The sequence below is a fragment of the Ambystoma mexicanum genome, chromosome 10 (assembly GCF_040938575.1).
Source record: "Ambystoma mexicanum isolate Mex_15411 chromosome 10, UKY_AmexF1_1, whole genome shotgun sequence".
NCBI lineage: Eukaryota > Metazoa > Chordata > Amphibia > Caudata > Ambystomatidae > Ambystoma > Ambystoma mexicanum.
Window position 1 is genome coordinate 1,607,741,098 of NC_090932.1, and position 9,542 is coordinate 1,607,750,639.

The window sequence follows — 9,542 nt, forward strand, 5'->3', positions numbered from 1 at the left end:
CGATACAATTTCGTGTATTGCACAAGTATTGTAGACAATTTAATCCCTTTTTAAACTTTTTTAAATAAATGTATAAGAAATTTAATAAACATGTTATCTTTTATCATGTGTTGATTGACGTATGGTGATCTGACTTATGACCAGCAGTGCTGTTTCTATCTCTTTAACGGTAGGACGATGTCCTTGAAGTGAATTACTATTTTGGTTTCCGCTGACTTGACTCTTGTTTACTACGAGTTTGACACCTCAAACATTTGTTATAGCAACAGTTTGCAATTTTGTAAGGCTGCAGACATAAGTCTTTGTTGAAAAGAACAGAATGCTTCTGTTCTCGCTAGCAAGCTGCATGTGGGGGGGGCGAGCCACATTTCAGGCCTTCCTATCTCCTAGTTTATGTTAGGCTCCTGGGGGGCAACTCACTCTCCAGGACTCTACAGGGCTCGAAAAGGGGGGCCGCAAAGAGGAACATAATTCAAGCAATTTAATGTTCGTTCTGAGTATTTTCACTGTGTTTTCGAGACACACTGGCACATGTGGGCTGATTAGGATGCCTTGCTGCCCTCTTTCAAGGATAGCGCATGGGAGGAGACAGGTATTTCTATCAGGGTTGCTACGTTATGTTGCAGCATATTTCCCTTGGCCTTGCATTGCACACTGGTAAAGCAGAATATCATGTCAGCGAAGCATTTAGAACAGAAAGCAATAAGCAAACGTTAGAGAAAACAAAATGGCGATTTCTGTCACCTTAAAATGGCCGCACTTCGGTCAAGCTTATGATTATGTATTACTAAGAGCATGAGACGGTTGGTCTTCGGCCAACATAGTACATTTCCCCATGATTGAGGGGTGTCTGTTTTTCTGGATCGACAGAATAATTCTGGCAATTTCGGAGTGCTACAAATTGGCTGGGAAGGAGCCTCCAGATGGGCTAAGGGCTCATTCAACTGGCTCTTCAGAGGGGTGTTCTGGTGCAGGATATTTGTGCGGCGGCCACCTGGTCGTCAATACAGACTTTCGTAAAACATTACTGCTTGGACTCTACATCTTATCAGGGAGGCCTCTTTGCAAGAGCCATCCTTCATTCAGTCCATGATTGAAATCTCTGGTACTCCCTCCTCCAAATTCTTACAGCTTTGGGAGCCTATCTAAGATGAGTAATACGTGGAAGGACACAATCCATTCGAAGAACATGTTACTTACCAACTGTAACGTTCTTTCGACTGGACGTTCCTCCCATATATTCCTCATCGACACCCCCCCCAACCTCCCCCTCCATACAGTTTACGCCAGTTGCACTCGAACTTCCTTAAGAGCCGAAGGTCTTTGAAAGCCTGATCAACTGATGCAACCATTAACACCGTAAAAACAGAACTGAGCTAACGGGTGTGGCTCGAGCCCTTTATACTGCGGGTGACGTAGATGCTCGACAGCAGCCCTTGAGGGACTACGACGCCACGGCTTTGAACACAGCGCCCTCTGGTGAAATTTGTTTTCCGAAGCAGCAAAGCTTGGAGACAAAATATCTAACATGAGGCATACGTGGGAGGAACATCCAGTCGAAAGAATGTTACAGTTGGTAAGTAACTTGTTCTTCTCGGATGATCGGGGATGAGAATTCCATGCAAGTGGAGCAAGAAGAGTGAAAGAGCTGAAGCGAGAGGAAGCAAAGTGAGGTCACTGAGCCACAAGGGTAGTCGAGGAGGCAGAGCAAAGCTTACACGAGGCTTGTTGGGTTGGATAGAGGAGGGTAGATACAGTGGTTGCGTACTTTGGTTCCATTTGTGAAGCAGGAGAAGAAATTTAAATCTGACCTTATTTTGCATCGGCAACCATCCAGGTTGGTGACAGTACGAGGAAGTAGGTGTGAAGTGAGGGAGTTCAGAGAGTCCTTGTAACAAAGCTAATGATCTTGTAGAGAGGACAAAAAGCATAGTTGGGGAAACCAAAGAGGATGCTGGCACAGTAGTCTAGTTTAGAGATGACTAGTGGTGGAGATGCTTGGCAGTGTTGAAAGGAACAAGGTGCCTGATTTTCCTAATATGGGGTTGAAGCAAGCTGCTGTTCCAGTTTTGGAGATGAAAGTAGAGAAGGGTCATGGATGATGCAGAGTTTTTAAGCTGAAGAAGAGTATGGGAGAATGTCAGGTGGTAACTGGATAGGCAGAGGAAGAGATGAGACCTTTTGGCAGGGATGAAGACTACCTCTGTTTGGTAAAGTTTAACATCTGAGTGTGAAGCCATACAATATTTAATGGCAGAGAGAAAGTTGGCGATGTTGATGGAGATCATGGGAGTTCAGGAAAAGAGAAGATTTGGTTGTCGTCCGCGAAGAGCTGGTGGAGGACTCAATGGAGGAGATTAGTGCTACAAGAGCAGAGGTGTAGAGTGTAATTGGGAGCAGACCCAAGACAGGGCCTTGTGGAACACCAAAAGGGTTGCGCCAGGAGACAGAGAATTGGTGAGGTGCGCAAGGTAGTATTCAATCCAGGCAAGGGCTCGATCGTGAATCCTAAGCAGAAACATTATTAGGGAGGTGATTGATGGGGTCAAAGGCAGCAGACAGGTCAAGGAGAATTAGGAGAGAGGATGTGTTGGAGTGCTTAGCAGAGACGATGAAGTTGGACACCTTGATGAGAGTAGTTTCCATGGAGTGACGGGAGCAGTAATTGGTAATATGGTTGAACATAACCCTTCCGAGCACTTTAGAGTAGGATGTAAGGAGAGACAAGTCGAAAGTTAGCCAGTAGGTTCAGGTCAGCCCCTTTCATTTTTAGGAGAGGAATGAACGTGGCTGTTTTAAAAACAGAGGGAAAGCAAGCAGAGTTGAAGGACAGGTTGTAAAGTTCAGGGAGGTGAGAGCCCACAAAAGAGTGCAAGGGTCCCGAAGAAGGAAGCAGACACAAAGGTGGCATGGTTTTGGTTATAGACTTTATTTGTGTGTGTGAAAGAAATCCTTACTATCCCGAACTTCTAAGAGGGGATTCCCAGTCTCAAAACTAATACTAAAAGGGTCTGTCAGAATTTCTGTCAACATAAATTCCACCATCCTGTGTCAAAACCTACTTCTATCCCTCACATATAACTAACTAAAAGTTCCTTCTTTAAGGAGAATGACTCCCGTCTCCTTGGGTAATGTTTGAAAAGAGTGTTCTCTCAAACCAAAATTACCAGGTGGAACAAATGACTCCCTTCTGTTGACTTGCGGGATTCACCCAGTCCTGTCACAATGTGTCATCCAGGAGACTGGCTTCCTTCTCTTGGTGTGGCTCATTCTACTTTTCTGTAGAACCAGGGGGAATGATTCCTGTCCCCCGGCTTCTTTATCTCTACTCTCAGTTCAGGACCAAGAGTTTTGCCTCCCTTCTCTTGGTATATGCTGTGGCACAGTTCAACACAAGGCCAGGGGAAATGACTCCCTTCCCATGGTGTCTTTGGCAGTAGTCTAAGTTCCGGACCAAGAGAATGCCTGCCTTCTCTTGGTGCTCCTTGGCGGATGTAAAAACTCCAGCGGAAGGGAGTAATTCCCCCCTGTCCTTGTGTTGATCAGAACTCCTGATGTTGTACTAGGAGAATGACACCCTTCTCCTGGTATGACTTGATATAGTTGAAATTGATATATTTCCTTCGCAATGTTTTTAACTTCATGCACACTTTGCCACTTTGACTTGTTCTCAACAAAGTCACAAATCATGTCAGGTTCCCAGACCCTTCTCTGATGGTCAGTTGTTCTCTTTCCCACTCTCACTAGGAAGATTTCCTCAGATGCTTTGTCTCTAGTTTTGGGTCCCAACCCTGCTCTTGTGGTCAGTGGTTTTCCCCTCTCCCACTGTAACGTGATAGATTTCCTCCGATGCTTTCACTCTCTAATTTTGGGTCCCAGATCCTTCTCTGGTTTCCAATGGTCTTATGCCTGCCACTGGGATGAGGGAGTGTTCCATGGATGCCTCCCACGTCAGTGGTTCCCTTTGTGTCCCAACTGGGCTTCCTGTGCCCTCATGTGGGGTCAGGCACTACTCTGGTTCTTCCAGGGATGAGTTTTCCCCTGTGCTGCTTCCAGGCACCTTCTCCTGCGTCGAAGGCTCCACAGCATTATTGTTGATCTACCACCTTTGCGGTCTCTGTGGGACCCGTTGGTCCACCTGGCCATGGTTACACCACTGCTCTTCTTTCCATGTCAGGCAGAGGGGTCTACTCCTGCAGGGTCCCCTGTAGATTATCGCAGCTTCTTGCTGGCGTCTGCTGCTCTGCCTGCTTCTGTCAGCATTCGAATCTCCTGGTTTGCTGGCAGGAAGAAGACAACCTCAAGTAAGTCTTCAGTTCTCTATGTAGGATTTGTCCCGCCTCTGCCTATCGTCAACACCTGCAGAGTATGATTGTGGTGCCCTCTTCATGATGCTGGTGAGCCACCTTGTGGCAGTACTTGAAGGTATAATCTTCATACCTCTGTTCTTCATAGGCCCTCCAAATTGTCAGGAGTCAACACTGACAATATTACATATGTTTGCTCTCTAAGGAAGGATTAGAGGTGGAGTCTAGGACTAGGGAATGTGTGTGCGTGATGGGATTGCCAGTGCTGCACCCGAGGTGGTTGTAACGCTCACCTGATTCCCGCAGAGGCGCCGGTCTTGACTGGGTGAATACCGTATCTTCAAAGGTGATGTGTAACACACGGTTGGCTCTTTGGGCTGGACCTCTGTGCACTGTATGTCTGACTCGAAGAGTAAGATGTCTGCAGATAGAAAATATGGGATTAATGAACTGGGGTTATTGGGTGCCTCTCTCCTCTTCCCTTTCTCTTCTCCTGTAGAACCCCAAAGGTTAACGCCCTCACCTTAGGTAAGTGAACGCCGAGCTCTCCATCTGCCTCGGGGCAGGGTGCCGTAACCAGTTTCTTCACTGGATAAGGGTGCAGGCCTCTTGACCTCAGAGGACTGCTGTCCGTCGTTAACTGCACGAACGGTAAGTTCTGGGCACTTCAAATGTCTTAAAAGTCTTTTGTAATGATATCTCTTGTTTTGCAGGGTTCCGGTGATGGCGGATGGCGGGCTGATGAGAGTTGAGGATCGAACCCGCGTGAGGAATAGAAGCGCCTGGAAGCACGTAAGTAAGCGCTTGTAGCCTGCTTCACGATGCGCACTAACTGTCCCTTTTATCTTGCAGGTACGAGTTCGGAGCTTTAGAGAAGCTGAAGGGTGCTGGAATACCCACTGGATTCGGCGTGGGAAGGAGTAAGGGCACGTGAGTAATAAGGTTGCCCAATGTCTTTAAACGCACCTTCTTTTGTCTTTCAGATGCGGGATGCAGCGCCAAAGGCCTCCGGAGCGTGCGAAGAGCTGGTAAGCTTTTGTCTTTCAGATGCCGGAATGCAGTGCGAAGACCTCCGGAGCATGCGAAGAGTAGGTAAGCCTTTGTCTTTCAGATGCCGGAATGCAGCGCGAGGTGTTGGTGACAGCCGATGGACCAGGTAAGAGATGCGCTGCCACTGAAGACCATAGTGCTAACCTGTTCTTTCTTTGTCTTTACAGGTGCTGCTGAAGACTGGATTCCAGGATGGTAAGCCTTTGTTTCATTAGGCCCAGGATCAGAAGCAGAAGACACGATGAGCGTTCTGCTGCAGAGAATGCAGAATAATGCAAAGCAAGATTCATCCATCGGGTGTGGTTTAAATAGCCTCCTGTAGTGCTTAGGTGTCTCCTTTCACAGCCTCGCCTAGGTAAGAAAAGAGTTCCTGCTTTCCAGAAGAGTTCCAGTGTTCTGAACCTAGGGAGTGGCTCCTGCCCCACCCAACAGGAAAAGTAGTCCCAAACAGAAGAGGATCAGGGGCTCAACTGGCAGGTAAGTAAGCAGCATGGTCTGCTGCAGGTAAGTCCACCCAAGCATTATGAGCCCGGCGCTTCCAGCGCTGGGACTGGGCATCTTTATGAGCCTGGTGCCACTGGCGCCAGGACAGGGTCCAAAAGGTCCCAATTGGGACTGGCTGGCACTCGGAACCGGGGTTATGGGTCTGCTTCCAAGGGAGTCGGGCAAGTCCTGATCTTTTGGAAGCAGAGATCATGACAGCACCCCCCCTCAAGGCCCCTCCCAAACCGGGCTTCTCCGGGGGTTTGGGCTTGTTAGGAAATGTTCGATGAAATCTTTTGATTAGACGAGGGGCGTGGACATATTCTGCAGGTTCCCAGGATCTTTCTTGGGGACTGTAGCCTTTCCAGTCAATCAGGTAAAATAGTTTAGATTTGGAGATCTTGGAATCCAGGATGCTTTTGACTTCAAACTCGAGTTCTACATCAATTAGAATAGGTTTTGGAGATTTAGTTAGTCGGGTTTGAGGTTGCACGGGTTTTAATAGAGAGACGTGGAAGACCGGATGTATCTTCATGTGAGGGGGCAAGTCCAACTTGACCGCTACTGGATTTACTATGGTAGTGATGGAATAGGGACCAAGGTATCTTGGGTTGAATGTGCGTGGTCCTTTTAGAGGTAGATATTTGGTGGATAACCAGACTTGATCTCCTACTTGATATTAGGGGGCTTCCTTCCGATGTTGGTCTGCTCCTTTCTTGTATTGTTCTTTAGCCCTTTGAAGGTGAGAAACGGCTTCCTTAAAGGCTTGGGTGATTGTAGAATGCAGGTGGTCTACTGCTGGTGTTCCAAGATCTTGGAGTGGATCCAACTCCGAGGTTCGAGGGTGACTACCGTATAAAAGAAAAAACGGGGTCTTCCCAGTTCCCGAGTGGACAGAGTTATTGTAGGCATATTCGGCTATCCAAAGGATATCTTTCCAAGTTTTTTCAGTTTGTTGTAGCATGCAGCGCAAATACTGTTCCAGAGTTTGATTGGTCCTCTCGGTTTGTCCGTCGGTTTGAGGGTGGTGGCTGGTCGAAAGTCTCACATCAATTTGAGCCGACCGACAGCAACTTCGCCAAAAATGAGAAATAAATTGACTACCTCGATCTGAAATGAGAACCGAAGGAAAACCGTGCAGTCGGACGATGTTTTCGAGGAATTCTCGGGCCAGAGTTGTTGCTGTTGGTAAGCCTTTGAGTGGAATGAAATGCGCCATCTTGGAGAATAGGTCCACGATTACTAGGATCGTATTGTATCCGGAGCATGGAGGTAGATCGGTGATGAAGTCCATAGAAAGCGTATGCCAAGGGCGAGGTGGGATGTCAATAGGGCGTAAGAGGCCGGCTGGTTTTTCCTTTTGACTCTTGTTTTGGGCGCATACTCCACAAGAAATTATAAAGTCTCTGATATCTTTTTTCCAAGACGGCCACCAGAAGTAGCGCTTGATCTTTTCCGAGGTCTTGGTCATACCGGGTTGTCCTTCCATTAAAGAATCGTGATAACAAGAGATTACCTTTTTCTGTAAATCTGTGCTGGGCAGGTATAACCGTTCTTGGAAATATAATAGGTTGTCCTTCACCGTAAAGTCCTTTCCCTGCAGATGCCAATTCTGTATGTCTGCTGGAGTTACCAGTAGCCTGGCTTTATCCTTAACTTCCTCTATAGATTGTGTGGCGATTACACCTAGAATTCTTTGTTCGGGAATGATAGGTACAGGTTTAGGATTGATCAAATGTTCTTCCACTCCCATCCGAGAAAGAGCATCAGCTTTACCGTTTTTTGTACCAGGTCGATAGGTAATTATGAAGTCAAACTCGGCAAAGAATAGTGCCCAACGGAGTTGCCTAGAGGATTGAGCTTTTGCGGTTTTCAAATATTGCAGGTTTCAGTGATCTGTAATCACAGTAACGGTGTGTCTGGCCCCCAGAAGATAATGCCGCCAAGCCTTAAAGGCGGACTTGATAGCTAGAAGTTCCTTATCAGTAATAGTGTAATTGATTTCAGGAGGCGAGAATCTGCGGGACCAAAATGCCACGGGATGCAACTGATTGGTTACTGGGTCCTTTTGTGATAGAACTGCCCCCATGGCAAGGCTCGAAGCATCAGTTTCAACGATGTAGGGGAGTTCTGGGCGAGGATGTTTTAAGATCGGTGCAGAGATAAATCTAGTCTTCAAATTCTGGAAAGCTTGTTCCGCCTCGGTAGACCATTCAAAACGTTTGTTTTTCTTTAACAAGGCGGTGATGGGCTGGACTATTCGAGAGAATTCGGGGATAAACCTGCGGTAAAAGTTAGCGAAGCCTAACATGCTTTGAACACCTTTTACGGAGGATGGCGATGGCCATTTGAGAATTGCATCAACCTTCTTTGAATCCATACGCACTCCGCTAGGTGATAATATGAATCCCAAGAATTCAACTTCAGTCACGTTGAAAACACATTTTTCCAACTTAGCGAAAAATTTGTGTTGACGCAATCTCTCGAGGACCATTTTCACGTGTTTCCGATGTTCAGTTTCCGATGAAGAATAAACGAGGATGTCGTCAATGTAAACAACAACACACACATCTATGAGCTCTCTGAGGCCATTGTTCATAAAATATTGAAAGGCGGCCGGGGCATTGCAAAGTCCGAAGGGCATGACCTGATATTCAAATAGCCCATACTTGGTGCGGAAGGCCGTCTTCCATTCATCGCCCTCTTTTACTCGTACCAAGTGGTAGGCTCCTCTAAGATCCAGCTTTGTATATATGCATGCTTTTCTGACTTGGTCCAGGAGTTCAGGGATCAAAGGTAACGGATATCTATTCTTAACGGTGATCTGGTTCAGGGCGCGATAATCTATACAAGTTCTAAGGTCCCCTTCTTTTTTTGGAACGAAGAACAAAGCTGAGGAAGCAGGGGACTTGGAAGGACGAATAAACCCATTCGCTAGGTATTGATCCAGGTATTGTCGGAGGTGAAGATTCTCAGGCTCGGTGAGGGCATAAATTCTACTACAAGGAAGAGTAGATCCAGGTATCAGGTCTATCTGGCAGTCATAAGACCTATGAGGAGGTAGAGAGTTAGCCTGATCCTTCCGGAAAACATCTTGGAATTCTAGGTATTCAGGAGGTAACTGGGGAGCCTCCGAGGAAATTGCTGCCAGTGCAACACCAGGTCGAGGGTGACAAGTAGAGAGACATTCTGGAAACTGAACCGTTCTTGCTCGCCAATCGATCTGAGGATTGTGCTTCTCTAACCAAGGAATTCCTAGAATAATCTGGAACTGAGGGGCCTTGATCACATCGAACACGATCTTCTCATGGTGTCCATCTTGACTTACTAGCGTCACTTCTTGGGTGGTATGCGTTACTGGTCCGGAGGCTATCTCCGTACCATCCACCGTAGTAATGACGTCCTTTACAGCCTTTGGACAAAGAGTCAGATTCATCCTCAAAACCATTTCATGATCCACATAATTGCCGATGGCACCGCTGTCGACGTAAGCTTCAATCGCATGTAATCGATCCGGATGTTCAGGGCTAATGAGGACCATAGGTATCACGAAATGCGAGGTCACAGAACTGGTTTTAACGCTCGGCAAGAGGACCTCTATTCTTGTCGGGCGAGGTCGTTTCCCTGCTCAGAGTTTGTGACCCTGGTAACTGCAGCTCCTACTGCCTTCTTGGCTGGTTTCACCGGACAGTCTCAAAGAAA